Below are 14,987 nucleotides of genomic sequence, written 5' to 3'. Positions count from 1 at the left end.
ATATGTGGGAAATTTTACTTTTTTAATAATTGAAGGATATTTCTTCAACTAATACAGATGCTTTTTATTTGTCACCTCTTTATTGAAAGTACATTAGCCTAAGTTCACTGCTGAGTATATACCTAATGGAAGGAATAAATCTTTGAACACCACTGAGAGTACAAATTTGGCTGTGGCCTGTGCAACATTTCAAGGTTAATGGATAGAAAAGTTATAAGTCAATACTAAACTTCTATGTCCTTGACTTATTCAGAAACATGAGTTTTATAGTAAGAGCTGATTATATCTCTATTCTATTTACTGTTACATCTTTGTCAAAGTATTTCACAATTTGGGTAATAAAATTATTTTTCTAAATAGATCAGATAATATAAATTTTATAGTCATCATTAAACTATGTTAATTATACAGAATCTCATGTATCTCCTTAGAAATAAAAACTCAATAGATGTTATCTCTCCCTTTTTTTTTCTATCAGACTAATGGTCCCAGTGTCTCCACTACTAATATTGACACCTAATGCACATAATTAAAAAAAATACTTATAACATAGGTATTTTGTGATGGTAAGGACTTTATGTTTTTAGATATACTGATTATCTTTGACTTTTTAATATTTTTTGTTGGTGGGGGAAATGAAACACATAGATTGATGTTACATAATGATTTGAATGTAATTACAAAGATTTATAGGCTGTGTTTGTGTGTTCCCAAAATTCACATGTTGAAATTCTAACCCTCCATGTGATGGTATTTGGAAACAGGGCTTTGGGAAGTGATTAGGTCACTCATATGGAGTCATGAAATGGATTAGCCCTTACAAGAAGAAACACAAAAGAGCTTCTTTTCTCTGCTGTCTACCATCTAAACTTTATAGCCAGGAGGCACCATATACAAACAAGAAAGTGAGCTCTCATCAAATACCAAATCTGTGAAGGGATTAGGAGGTGGACCATTTGGAAGGTGCTTAGGGCATAAGAATGGAACTCTCATGAATGCGATTAGTGTCATTTACTGGTGACCGCAGAGAAATCCCTCATCCCTTCTACCACATAAGGACACTGGGAGAGAGCAGCCATCTATGCACCAGAAAGCAAGCTCTTACAGGACATCAGATCTGCTGGTGCCTTTATCTTTGACTTTCCAACCTTCAAAACTGTGAGAAATAAGTGTTAGCTAAGCCACTCAGTCTACGGTATTTTTGTTATGGAAGCCAGAACTAAGACAGAAATGCTACCAAAAATTAGTACCAGGAGCGTTGTTTAAGGAGAGATCCCTATTTGGGCTCCATACTAAAGCTTGCTTTGGACAGATCATGTGTACCAGTGCATTCAGAGAAGGAAGAATTATAATCACGTTTTAGGATTTGGGGCTTCTACCCTATGAAATATCATGGTACAAACTTAGCAGCTTCAGCGAACAGACTTGGTGTCCGAGTACAATACTCATGTGAATATCTTGAAAGAGAATTCTCATTTTTCCTTTTCAGCTTTCTTCTAACCATTGTCCCGTAGATGCTAAAATTAGCCCATAATACCTTAATTAAAATGAACTTTGAATCTTATGCTCTAGGATAAAAATAGTTACCCAAGTGACCCTGTGTTGAGCTGCAATGGGAAAGCTGAGGTAATGAGTTTCCCGCTTAACCTTCTTCCACATGAAAAACTCTATTTTCATTTTTGTGTATTCTGACGTTCTTCATAAGGTTATTCATAGAGAAAGACTCTGATGCTACAAAAAAAAAAAAATGTTAAAAGCTACTGTTTTAAAACATCGACTAAAACAGTATATGAAAGTACATAGACCAAAGAAAAAAATCAAAGAGAACTGCTTTATCCTCATATTTTAAGGTGCCCCCATTGTTACTTTACACCATTTCAAAAGAAAATATTTTCAAATTTTTCATTCCAAAATTGTAAAATTATTTAAGCTTAGTAGGAGTTTCCATCATGACCAAATACTATGATCATTAAATCAAACCATCTACAATTGCCATTTTTTTTTAAAGATTTTATTTATTTGACAGATCAGAAGTAGGCAGAGAGGCAGGCAGAGAGAGAAAGGGGGAAGCAGGCTCCCTGCTGAGCAGAGAGCCCGATGCGGGGCTCGATTCCAGGACCCTGAGATCATGACCTGAGCCGAAGGCAGTGGCTTAACCCACTGAGCCACCCAGGTGCCCCCAATTGCCATTTTTATGGATTAAAACTTATAGAATGTTGAGTGCTTGCTTCAGCAACACATGCACTAAAATTGGAATGATACGAGAAAATTAGCATGGCCCGTAGGCAAGGATGGCATGCGAATTCAGGAAGTGTTCCATATTTTTTAAAAAGAAAATAAATGATAGACTGTTGATAATCTTACATGACGGCTTCTGCTGTGCTCCACTGTGTTCAAGGACAGAGACGTATGCATGCGTGTGAAGGAAACATTTCCAACTGGGACGGTGGGGCACACACACAGATAGGAGGCACATAGCACCGTAGCTACCCTTCAGTCCGGTTTCTTAAATAGGAAAATGGGAGAAAGAGAGAGACAGACCGAGACAGACAAGACAGGCCAGTTTGACTTTCACAGAGGTTTAGAAGAAAATAATTTGGGTAGGATATAAGACCAGGTTGAAAGTTCCTTGAAGGCTGACAGAGAAAGTCGGCTGGATGTGGTAGGAGAGAGAGAGAACTGGTGGAAACTTCTTGACACAGACACAGGTCCTGAGCATATACGGATTTTATTTTGTATGTGCGCGCATACAGACTTTGGAGAATTAAAAGAAAGAGAGTTATGTGGATGCGTATAAATTCATAGAGAAGCTGTGTATTCATTATCACCTTAATTTATAAACTTGTCAGCCACATAAATGAGGCAATTAGCCAGAGACATGGCATAGACTCATCTCTGAGATAGAGGTCAGAGGAAATAGTTTCTTCAAATTTTTATCTTTAGGGGCTTGATGCACATTAAAACACCATGTCATTTTTATCTCCTTTTTATGATATTGAGGCTCATCTCTATTAAGATTCTTTAAATTGAGTATTGTTTTTAAACCAATCATATAGTGGTAGAAAATATATCCATTGTAAAGTTTATCTGAGGTCAACATTATAAACACAAAGAATTAATGGTAAAAAGTCTTACTTTTTTAGTCTAGAGAGGAAACCTCCCAAAAGAAATTTTGCAAAATTAGAAAAGCACTCTTTGAGCAAGAAGGTATTTTCCCCCTAACTTTCCAAATTTTAGTAAGGCTAACTAAATCAATAAGAAGAATATTTTAGGGGAAGAATTGAAGCCTCCTCAAGGCAGTATTGTGCCTTTTTAATTTGTTTTTTCCAGGAAAACAAGAACATTTTTTACAAAACAAAAACTTTCCATTTAAGTTGATCTAAATAAGTTTAAGTCAGATAATGTACGGAAGTTATATGACATTTTGTAGCTTTCATTTGGAGCACTGTATATAATTATGAAAAATCAAAGCCATTCCTTTTGTAATATGCATTACGTATTACAACATTTCTTTCTTGTTATATTTCAGATTATTCATTTCTCCTAGTTAGCTTTAAATATTAAGTCTTTATGACATTCTCACTATTCATTATCTGGTCCTCCCCTGTCCAGCCCCATTCCATATATTCACATATGGGAATGTAAGATTTCTCTTCAGTTTTACCAGCGATTTAACAGAAAATAAACAAACAAAACTTTTTAAGATGAATTTTTCAGTATGACAATGATGGGAATAGTGAGCAAATAAAATAAATGTTAATTATACTTGGACTGTTCTGTAACTTGTGTATTATATTTATTTTCCCCCCTTGGTGTGGGATATTCTTATGAATAAGTGCACGTATGAATAAATGACCATCACTATATCTATAATAATTGTTAAAAACCACCACAGATACATTCAACAGAAATTCCATGTATCCCCCCCTCACATTAGAAAATCTAACGGTGTTCATAAAACTTGCTCTTATATCTTGCTTTTGACACTAATGGGAGTTTTCAGTAAAGACTTCAAGTCCAATTGATGCATGAGCCTAGCAGTTCCCCTTAATTGTGTTTGTAAATTCAATAGCTATTATAGAAAGAGACATTCTTGGCTGTACTTTACAAAAATTATTATACCTCCTAGACCATACTTTATTCATTCTTAACTTCTTCGTGTTTTAAAACTGTCTTGTGTTGAGAGTAACTCAGAAATGTATTCTTGACTCTCACAGACTTGGGAAGGCTTTTGTTCTGTCACATGTTCTTCTGATAGCTCAATGCATTTTTTCTAAATCTAACATAATGGTGTTGAGAGTCTACCATAAAAGAATGAAGAAAATTGTTTATAAATAAAAACACAGGAAGAGAAAGAGAACTGAATATTATGTTCTGGAATTTTTCTTTAAAGATTTTATTTATTATTTGACAGAGAGAGAGGGATCACTAGTAGGCAGAGAGGGTGGCAGAGAGAGGTGAGGAAGCAGGCTCCCTGCTGAGCAGAAAGCCCAATGTGGGGTTTGATCCCAGGACCCTGAGACTATGACCCAAGCCAAAGGCAGAGCCTTAACCCACTGAGCCACCCTGGCGTCCCTGTTCTGGAATATTTTTGAAATGAGTTCTTAGCTGAAAGAAATAGAAAAGCATTTAAGTTACTGTTACAAATTTATACCAATGATATTTATTATTGAACATGAAATACTGACCTTTGTCCAATATTGGGGAACATTTTAACTCTTAGATTTTCTAAAAGTATTTTCACTGTCCATAAATTTATCACTAGTCAACACTGAAGTATGGATTAGAAAGAAAAGTACTGGTGTGTTGGAGGAGCCATAGTCACTTCTTGGAAACACACACTTCCTATTTTTTTTTCATCTAAATTCAATTAGACAACATATAGTACATCATTCGTTTTTGACGTAGCATTCAGATTGCTTATAACACCCAGTGCTCATCACATCATGTGCATACACTTCCTTTTGCTATTGCCCTCTGGTTGGTGCTGCCTGGTTACTTCTACAAGACTGACAGTGCCCTCATGTACTGTCCACTCTGTAAACTGACACGGAGGGTATCCTCTTGGTCTCCTATAGTGAACATTCAGAAATAGCTGGTTATCTTTTATAAGGAAACCAGCTGTGGAAAGGTGGGGGAAATTGATCAACCTCTCAAGACTTTTCCGTTTCCCTAAACATGCCACACTTTGATTTCTCCAGCGTGACCTAGGAAAATCCACCAGGCAATTCTCTTCCAGAATTTGAAATCCTAAGTGGTACTCTCAAGGCCATATTTTCTGGCTTTGTTCTGAAATATTTCATGGTTTTCTATGATCTCCCACTTCAAGAGTCATCTAGAAGGCAAATGGGAACACTTGAGAATATTGTCATCTGATCTCTTGCCCTCCACTTCAGTCTTCCACTGTCTCATGGGCGGGACTTATCCATTAAGTCTATCCTTGTTCCTTTCTTTCATATGACTTTTTATCAGGTAGGAGTGCTTTTGGCTATGTTTTTTGTCTGAATACTCTAGAAAACAAAATCTAAGGTAAATATTTATGTGATAATAATTTTCTGAGAAAGATTCAATTCCAAGGAAGGAAGAATGAGGAGACAGGGAAGCAAGGCGGAGAGAGGAAATCTGTTAGAGAATTTTTTGTGAAACTAAGTGCAGAATTAATACCAGCTAGACACCCATTCTTGCCAATTTCTACAGAGACTCTATGAATATGTACCATGGGGAGTGAGAAGAGTGTATTGTACTGCCCAGAAGGTGAGTTTTGCTGATGTGTGACACAAGAGATGAAGAGCCATAACAGCAACAGCATCCTTAAAAGCAGCAACAGACTTGGGAAAAATAGCAACCTAGATTCACAACAGAGCATGGGTGTTATCCTTTAAAATCCCACTCTGGCTAGAAAGAAAAGATGCTGAATCTGGGCTGACGCATAACTGAATCTTTTTTGTCTGCCATTGGTAGAAAGCAGATCTACGTGTATACTCTGAGGATACTAGGATTTCTGCAGGAAATTAGATGCCCTGATCTTTTCCCTGAGAAGGAAGGGAAGATCAAACTCTTTAATGTAGTGGCTAGTAATTTTCTAAATCAAGTATTAGCAAGCTAGGTGGGTGGCCAAATCGAGCCCCAGGACTGTTTTCCTGTGTCTCTGAGCAAAGACTTTTACACATTTAAAGATTGTGGAGGAAAAAAAGAAAGAAAAAGAAAGAAAGAAAAAATCTATGATAGAGACCCATAAACTCTAAAATATTTCCAATATATAATGTTTTACAGAAAAAATTCACCCACCCTGTTCTAAAAACACTGTAAAAAGGGTGGCAAGCTAAGCTATGGACCCCATTACTACAATTAGTGTAGATTATGTAACTAATTTTCATTACATCTTTTTTCCACCTTTAGCTGGTCTGGGTTTCTTATCTTGTTGGGTGATCCAGACCTTCATCCCTGAGAGTCTGACACGGGTGTTCTAAATGAAGGAACCACTTTCTCGAGAAGGGAAGTTCTTTGCCCATTGTCCTCCATACTTGTATATGAATGGGAATTGGATGGTCCACCAGGAGAGAATCCTGTTCAGTTTTCGTTGCTTATTGGAGCAGATCTGGGAGTTTAGGGTCATTTTAGGGAGTAGATACACATATGTTTACTGTTCAGAATGAAATTTTTGACCAACACAGTTTTCTCATTTATTAAACTCCCAAATATTTACATCTGGTCAATTTAAAAAGCTTATAGGCTTAGGGGCGCCTGGGTGGCTCAGTGGGTTAAAGCCTCTGCCTTCGGCTCAGGTCATGATCCCAGGGTCCTGGGATCGAGCCCCGCATCGGGTTCTCTGCTCAGCAGGGACCCTGCTTCCTCCCTCTCTCTGTCTGCCTCTCTGCCTACTTGTGATCTCTGTCTGTCAAATAAATGAATAAAATCTTTAAAAAAAAAAAAAAAGCTTATAGGCTTAAAGCCAAATGTCTAGAAACAGTCTACAAGATTGATTTTTTTCTTTATTTTTTTTTTCTTTTTTCTTTTTGTCTTTTAGCCACTGGCTTCTGGGTTTTTTTACTCCTTTAGCCATTGGGTTAATAGCCTCTGCCCTGGACAATTCAAACAATTGTCTTTGATGGGGAAAAAAGCAACATTAATATAATTTTAATTTGCCAGTTTCCTTACCCTCTTTATGTGGAAGAGGATAATTAACAAGTAGCATGGAAGTAAATTAGGAATACATATATATATATATATGTATATATGAAATTTTCCCCCTTGAAAGAGTTTGGGATATAGAAAGTGGCTACTGCTTGCTTTTCTCCATAACATGAAATTCCCTATCTTTGGGTCTTCCCCTTGAGGATTCTTGATTTTTTTTTTTTTTTTAAGATTTTATCCATTTATTTGACAGAGAGAGATCACAAGCAAGCAAAGAGCAGGCAGAGAGGGAGGAGGAAGCAGGCTCCCCGCGGAGCAGAGAGCCTAATGCGGGGCTCGATCCCAGGACCCTGAGATCATGAACTGAGCCGAAGGCAGAGGCTTTAACCCACTGAGCCACCCAGGCGCCCCTCCCCTTGAGGATTCTATTAGGAAAGTCTTAGTTGCACCTGGTAGAAATTCATGTGAAGGTGACCTAAACAAGTAAAGGTTGTCTTTTCTCACTTAATTACTCTGTAGGTTGGTCCTAAATGATGTTTTACTCCAACTTTCTGGTCTGGCTTATTATAAATATTGACTTTTTTGTTTAATCATATTGTCTCATTATGAAAATTTCCACATACAACAACAACAGTACAAAGACGGAAATTGAGGTATTGTGAGATAGGACTTCTCACTTGAATACCACCCAAAATCTTTCCCAGAAGCCCCCAGCAAACTATTTCTTACACATCACTAGATTGCTTTGGGTCACATCCCCCTCACCTCCCTCAAGGAACTAGGAAAATGAATAGTTGTCATGACTGGCTGAGACCAATGGTGATTTGCTGCCTGGGACAGAATTACAGGCTACCCTAAATAAAACTGAACTATTGTTAGTAAGAAACTAAGAGTAAGAGTCTGATATGTGGGATCCGCTTCAGTGAAAATTTCTTTCCTGAGTTCACTGGGATTACCTCTTGATATGTAAAGATAAGCTCTTAGAATTAGACAAAGCCTGTTTCTCTCTGGCAAAGCCTCACTGATAAGATTGTAATCACAGTATGAAATATGAAAGCATCGAAATCGACAACAAAAACGGAGCAAGAAATTTACTGTTGTAGCCATTATTGCCCTTTCTCTGATATACTAAAGCACATTGATGTAGTGGACCCGAACAACATTTTGAATTAAAGAAAATAAGAATCTCTCATTTCATTTTTTCAAAATATTATACCAATTACTATGCCTTAATGACTGCCAAGTGACAGCACAACTTGAAAATGAAAATTATACTTGAGGATAATTAATTTAAGAGCTCAGTTAATTTTTCATCATTAGCACTTCCTTTGAGTTGTTGTCCTAATAGAAGTGAAGGAAATACATTTATTAATTATTATATTGTCACCTAGATACAGTCATAATCATTTCAAAAATAAATAAATAAGTAACAACAACAACAACAAGAAAAACCAAAAAAGCCTCCCTGTGTATAAATAACATTCTGTGGACATGAAAGTAATATTATATGCAGCAATTAAAATCTGACCTTGACTTCATATCATCAGAATTTGTTCAAAGTTTTTCTAGGGTAAAATAATGCCAGATTTTAAGGGACTTGTTTAAAACATAGTTTCAGTTTGTGTTTAATATTTTAGTGTAATTAAATTTAAGAATATAATATATTTTGGAAGTTATATAACAGAATAATTATACCACATTATAATGAGGGTATCTACATTTAATTTGACTGCTTTCTAAATATTTTCCAAATACCTTTTAGTTCTCTGAATGTTAAAAAATTCTTGCAACATGTCCTTTAACTTTTTTTCTTCATGTGTTTCTGTATGTCAGAAGCATGTAACTTATGTGTGCTAATTGGAACGATTTAATTAGATGGGGTAGTGGAGGCAGAATTTTATGTTGAAGGAGAAAATTGTACAAATTTACAGTAAGTATGTGATATGAATGCTTTTATAAGGACTAAAGACCCAAAGAAATGAAACCTTCATGCTCTTATAGCAGGTTGAACAAAGAGAAACAATTATGGAAACGTAGCTGAACTGTGGGGAGACTAATGAAAAGAAGAATTACTCTAACAAGTTCTGTTTGTATAGAATTCTATAGGTCTCAACAGACGATAAGAATGTTACTTCCCTTCTGGTCTAGGGAGGATAACTTTCATATAGAAATTTCATCTTCTGTATTCAGAAATAAAAGGGAGGACCAGAGTGGCCTTCTAGTATCTGTGGTTTCTCAACTGACTTTAACTCGAAATAAGCAATCTGCCAAAGGAACACATTTTGGTATAACATACTTTGAACTCCTTCAATGTTTATGTTATAGTAAGTTGTGATTTAATTCATATGGGGTGACAGAAAACGGCATGAAATGGCTGGAGTATAAATCTTATATGATTTGCTCATTTGTGTTAGCATTTTAACCAATAATTTTATCTAAATTATGTCCAAGTTTTATTCAGTAACTAGTTAGATAACTGCTATTTTCTCCAATTAAATCCATGAATTAATTCTGTTTACAGAAGACTCTTAAATAATGTGTATTACTAATATTATTATACCAGATATTTTTAACTTTATAAAAAATCACATTTTTAATAGCAAATAAGTATCATATTTGTCACCATAGTGATTTAAAGTATTGGTAAGAACATTTTTTTTTCCATTTTGAGAAGGTAAAACTTGGCTCAAATGAGAGGAGAATAATTTTTTTCTCCATGAGATACAGGCAATTTGCTCATGGATTTTGAATATTTCTTGGGAAGTAATACCAGTGTAGTATATAATTTACACAATTTAAAAGCTCAGATTCTTCAAAATTGAATAAAGTTACTTTTATCTGTGTTATTATGTTATTCTAGATAGTATACAAAATGTTTTTTATTATTATGATGTTCAATTAGCCAACATATAGTACATCATTAGTTTTTGATGTAATGTTCAGTGACTCAGTAGTTGCATATAATACCCAGTGCTCATCACCACATGTGCCCTTTTTTATAGCCATCACTTGGTCACCCCATCCCCCAACCCTCCTCCCTTCTGGAACCCTCAGTTTGTTTCCTGGAGTCCAGAGTCTTTCATGGTTTGTCTCCCTCTCAGATTTCTCTCCCTTTGGATTTCCCTCGCTTCCCCTGAAGTCCTCTGTGCTATTGCTTATGTTCCACATAAGAGTGAAACCACATGATAACTGTCTTTCTCTCCTTGACTTATTTCACTCAGCATAATCCCGTCCAGTTCCACCCATGTCAATACAGTAATATTCCATGATGTATATGAACCACATCTTATACAAAACCTTTTTTAGTAGAGATACTTTTTTTCACTTTCGGTTCAATTTTGAAATGACACTGCTGTCATTTATGCCACTCTGTCTTCCACAGAGGTGGATTATCCAACAAGAACAAAGAATAAACACTGTAGAAACAAATTCTACAGTGGGGAAAAGCACCACGAGAAAGGGCAATACTAGGCATCATATCTGGGGGGCACTGTTGCTTTCTTTGTTGGGTTGGTGCTGCTCAGGATATTTGTTGGCACTCTACTATACTTTAATCTACGACAGTTTCTCCATCCAAGTACTAAGTAGGCCTGACCCGGCTTAGCTTTCCAGATCAGATGGAATCCGGCCCATCTAGGGTGGTATGGCCATAGACAACAGTTTCTAAGACATATTCTGTAGCGCTTTTGGCATAGATGTTACAAACCGTCCACTGCATACAAGCATATTGATTGTGTGTGTGTGTGTGTGTGTGTGTATGCATGTTTTAGTGACCATAAAACATTGTGTTCCTCCCTCTGAGGGGTGGTAGGGTCATATCCCCTCTCCTTGAATCTCAGTGGGCTTTTGACTATTTTGAACACTAGGATGCCTCTGAAGGGTTGCTGAGTGACTTCCGAGGCTAGAAGAGAAAAAGGCCATGAACCCTCCACCCAGTGTCCTTGAAAGGCTCACTCTGGGGCAAGTAGCCACATTATAAACCACAATATAAGAAGTCCAAGTACTCTTCAGTGTCAAGCTCCAGAGACCACATGTAGTCCTGCTCATCTAGCAGGGAACCTAGCAGAGGGGCCAGCAGATACCCAGTCCTGTCAGCCTAGGGAAGGAGTCTCCTTGGAGGTAAGCCCAGTCATGCCTTCAGATAACCACAGCACTGAGAACTTGTGAATGTAACTTCTTCCCAAATTACTGACCTCAAATCATAAGCAAATAGTGCAGTAGTGTTTTATGTCACTAAGTTTAGGGATAAGTAGTTAGCATCGTAATCAGCCCAGGCTGCTATAAGCTATAAGCTTGGACTGTGTGGCTCTATCAGAATAAATTTACTTTCTCACAGTTCTGGAGGCTGGTAAGTTCAAAATCAATGTTCTGTCAGGGCTCCATCTTTATTTAATAGCTAAATCAACCTTATTTAATCATTAGTGAATTCAATTATGATTTAACACTATTAGGTGATCATATTTATTCCTCCAATGATGAGGCGTTCTCAATGTATTGATGGAATGAATGAGCTGATGACACCATATTCACTAGGGCTGAGCTAACTTACAGGTAGAATAAATACACTTACCAATGGTTGTAAAATGCATGTGTAAAGAACAAAGATGCAAAGCATTAGGTAAAATAAGTTTAGGAATAAAATTATAAGGGTAATTGTCTGGAAGCATATAAGTGACATCCTGATGACTCAAACAATTCGAATGAACATACTTGTAATCCTCAGTCTATTATTTCTTAGTGAACCTTGTCTACAGAAAAAATTAAAACAAAATCTTCCATTTTCACAGTAATTAGTGCATGCAAGATATTTCTAGTATTGATTCCTTTATCTTGTAATGTAAGATTATTGAGGCCAAGTTTTCACTATCTCTCTTAGGGAATTGCAAGCCATAATAAAAGAGAAGTGTAAAATTAGACTATTCAGAAAAATATCATATTTTCTATTTTTCTTAATTAAAAATATATAAATTCAGGCATAATACAAAACCAGGAACCATCTATTTAATGTTTCCCATCTATGCCAATGATCAGCTAGTGACCAAATATCACTGTCAAGCTGTGAATGGTGGAAATATGAAAGAGAAAGATTCACGTTAACATGTATTGATGTTCTTTTATAATTCAAATAATCTTATGAGAAAGTAATATATTTATTCTAAAAATAAAGAAATGTATGGGTGCCTGGGTGGCTCAGTAGGTTAAAGCCTCTACTTTCGGCTCAGGTCACGATCCTAGAGTCCAGGGCTCGATTCCCGCATCGGCTCTCTGCTCAGTGGGGAGCCTGCTTCCTCCTCTCCCTCTCTCTGCCTGCCTCTCTGCCTACTTGTGATCTCTGTCTGTCAAATAAATTAAAAAAAAAAAATCTTTAAAAAAAAAAAGAAATGTGTATCATATAGTATAAGAATTATCCAAATTTATAGAACTGCTAGATGATGGAACTAATTTTGATTCCCAAATTCAAAGTATTGTCCACTATATTATTGTGTTGCAACCAAATGTTTATTACAAGTTGTTTATGGCTATATGTGTATGTGTATAACTTTATATATGCTTATAATTAACTCAAGTTTTTAGTTCCCAGAAGTATTTGTAGTTTACAGATTATCTCCAACTTAACTAACATTTAAGGATTTTAGCATAAAAGGAGGACATTTTCTTGGCAGGAAATAAGTCCAATAGCTGCAAAATTACATTTAGTATAACCCTGAATTTTTTCCACGTCTGCTCTTTGGCAACCACAATCTGATTCAGTTAAACTATATTGTTCTCTGCTTATCACACTATTTTCACAGTATTGCTATAAATACTGTTATCCTAATCAATAATAATGTTCATTGCGGCACTAAAATATTCAGGAACATTTACCAAAGACTGGAATATGAAAAATATCATTTAAATATTCTCTGTCTCAGGGACACCTGGATGGCTCCATCAGTTAAGTGTCTGATTCTTGGTTTCAGCTCAGGGCATGATCTCAGGGTTGTGAGATGGAGCCCAATTTGGGCTCTGCACTCAACGGGAAGTCTACTTGAGATTCTCTCCCTGAACCCTCCATTTCGTTGGCCTTTTAGATCACATACATAAAAACACAAGGTCCAGTTCAAAGTGGAAATTACTAGACTTCTCATGGGCTAGGTAGAAAAATAATTACAACTACTATTAGAGAGAGTGGCAAATATAAGTGTTTGGGATAGAAGAGGAAGACTGGAAAAACTGATTTCATCTGGATCTCATTGGAAAACTAGTCATGGAAAAAGTAGAGTTTGTCAACAAAGATATTCCTCATAAGGGAAATGAGAGAGCAAGACTGAGTGCACTAGTGAGCACCTTAATAGCCTTGTCCTATTTATTTTACAAAAAATGTTATTTTGTTATTCTTTTATAAAAAATAGATTAGCAAATAATAGTAAAAGACAAATATCTGTAATATAATTTGCTTTATAATTGCAATGTTGAACTTTATCTGTGCCCTGAACTCCTGAAAAACAAAAAGGAGTGACAAATTCACCTATCTTTCTAAGTTTCTGGAAACACTGCAAAGAATTACCCTTCCCATATGACACAGTTGAGACTTGTTTGTGGCTCCCTTGTTTCCTCCAACAAGGCCAGACATGGGTTCTCCAAAAATCCCATCCTTTGTTTTATAAATAACTTGTTGAACTGTTTATCTTCTCCCCAGTCTGGACAAATGCCTGCTAATTTGACCTGACCAAAATTTAATTAAGCTTCTCTCCTCCCCATAAGTCCTTACAGTTGGGCAAGCTTACTGGTCCTGCCAAAGATCAGGTGACCATCGAGAAAATCATTTTCAGCTCAACTGTCTGATTATACCATCTGCTCATCCAATATGCCTTATGTGCCTGACCTCTGAGACTTACAGATCTTACGGTTGGAGTGTTCTCAAGAATGCAATAGTGTCTTCAAATAAAGTCTCTCCTACCTAAGTTCAGATTTTTATTTTTACTTTTTTTGCCAATGGAAAAGTCCTGTTGTAATGAGATATGCCAGGCTTAATGGATGACTTCTGTGTATACTATGGAGAAGAAGTAAAAGAATTAGAGGTGAAATATGTATCGTTACGTACAGATAACATTTTGGAATGCTTTTAAGTTAGAGTATTTAAATTTGGAAGAATTTAAATTGAAATTGAAAACATGTCTTTCTTAAGAGTAATATTGAGAAGGCAGGGAATGGTGGCAGTGCTTACAGACAGAAATCACTGTTGACTTAGTACACCTCCTAATCTTGGGGAAAATACCTATCTGTGCATGTGCATTTCAAGAAGGAGCCATAATGTGGAAGAGTAATTGCTGTAGGCTTTACTGCATATCAGGGTTAATATATTTTAGAAAATCGTGAAGATATCCCTTTCTTATCAGCTCAGTAAATCTTCCCCAAGACTCACAAGTTATTGCAAAATGATAAATTATTTTTAAGTAGATTGTTATCTAAAGTATTATATATTTTTAAAATCCAAGGTTTAACTATGTTGCTTTCCTCCATTTCTTTATTCAAGATCCGATAGGATAAAACTATGATAAATATTTTTATGGGCTTAGATTTTCTGGCGGATCACAGTGTTCGGGACCACGAAAGGAAATACTGGGAAGCAAATTGCCGCAAAAGCCATCTGGCAAGGGCCTCTGAGAACCCAGTTGCTTTGCAAAGTCATTATTTTTAATCTCTACCCTGTGATAATTAATAGGGGTGCTCCCTCTAACGGAAGTTTGTTTAATTGAAAGATTTTTGGAAAATTCATCACTGCCTGCTCTTTCTCCTTTAGTCATGGTAAATGTTGAAAAATTACCAAATTACTGAATTGCCAAAAATAAGCCATCAGCAGAAGGGCAAAA

At 36.2% G+C, this 14,987-nt stretch overlaps 1 non-coding gene across 1 annotated transcript; it reads left to right on the top strand.

Annotated features, from left to right (window-relative positions):
* Positions 1-2,220: 2,220 nt before the first annotated feature.
* On the top strand, positions 2,221-2,326 carry LOC123954761. Its single transcript, XR_006821137.1, has one exon. It is a non-coding gene; the product is annotated as a U6 spliceosomal RNA (small nuclear RNA).
* The last annotated feature ends 12,661 nt before the right edge of the window (positions 2,327-14,987 follow it).

Source organism: Meles meles, chromosome 12 (assembly GCF_922984935.1).
Source record: "Meles meles chromosome 12, mMelMel3.1 paternal haplotype, whole genome shotgun sequence".
Lineage (NCBI taxonomy): Eukaryota > Metazoa > Chordata > Mammalia > Carnivora > Mustelidae > Meles > Meles meles.
The sequence above is the reverse complement of the archived record's forward strand: the minus strand, read 5'-3'. Positions and strand labels throughout refer to the sequence as shown.